We start from the raw sequence: 1,308 nt of genomic DNA, 5'->3' as shown, positions 1-1,308 counted from the left end.
GTTAGACTGCTTGGTCCTGTTCAGTTAAACTGCTTGGTCCTGTTCAGTTAGACTGCTTGGTCCTGTTCAGTTAGTTGCTTTGTCCTGTTCAGTTAAACTGCTTGGTCCTATTCAGTTAGACTGCTTGGTCCTGTTCAATTAGACTGCTTGGTCCTGTTCATATAAACTGCTTGGTCCTGTTCAGTTAGATTGCTTGGTCCTGTTCAATTAGACTGCTTGGTCCTGTTCAGTCTGCTCCTGTTCAGTTAGAATGCTTGCCCCTCTTCAATTAGACTGCTTGGTCCTGTTCAGTCTGCTCCTGTTCAGTTAGAATGCTTGCCCCTCTTCGATGCAACTGCTAGCTCCTGATAAATATTACATCGCATTTTGCAGAAAATTGTATCACAAACTGTGATGTGATACCGCTTATTTTGTTCCCTGAAAACACACACAGGTAATGTTATCAAAAAAACAATTAACAACCAAATAACACAAGATACATAGGTAAATCAATGGAAGCCATAAAAGGGATATAACAATAACAATTCATTGAACCAGCTACGCAAACAGAAACAAGTGGTTGCCTAGCAAGATACGCCCACTTTCTTGATAAATTTTCAATATATCAAGGGTAGTCACCTATCTGTGTCAAAAAATTAATTTGTGCAAGATATTGTTGATTTAAACAAACACACATTATTTAATAAAATTCTGACATAAACTGTCACCTCTAACGCTAAAAAATTTTGATGAGTTTTACTAAGTCATGAGCAATAACTTAAATTCCGTTGATCGAAAAATTGTCAAATTTAATCTTGACTAAGATCTCATCATTATAATTGATACCAATTTTCATTTAAATCGGATGAAAACTGTAGTCTCTATTGAGTTTACAAACAAATTTTGACGCATTTTTCATAAATCAAGGGCAATAACTCAAAAACCATTCATCGAAAGATAGCCAAATTCAAACTTGCCCAAGATCTCATCATTATAAATATTCACACCAAATTTCATTGAAATTGGATAAAAACTGTAGTTTCTATTGTGTTCACAACAAAATTTTGACGCGTTTTTCATCAAGGGTAGTAACTCAATAACCGTTCATCGAAAGATCGTCTAATTCGAACTTGTCCAAGATCTCATAAATATAAATGATCACACCAAATTTCATTCAAATCAGATGAAAACTATCGTGTTCACAAGCCAATTTTGACGCGTTTTGGCTAAGTCAAGGTGACAACAATATACGTCCACATTATAATGTGGGCGTATAAAAATGCTATTTTGGATTGGTTTTCCAATCACACCAAATATGTCATACAAATG

Source organism: Lottia gigantea (genome assembly GCF_000327385.1).
Source record: "Lottia gigantea unplaced genomic scaffold LOTGIsca_26, whole genome shotgun sequence".
Taxonomy (NCBI): Eukaryota; Metazoa; Mollusca; class Gastropoda; family Lottiidae; genus Lottia; species Lottia gigantea.
Note: the sequence above shows the minus strand (reverse complement) of the source record.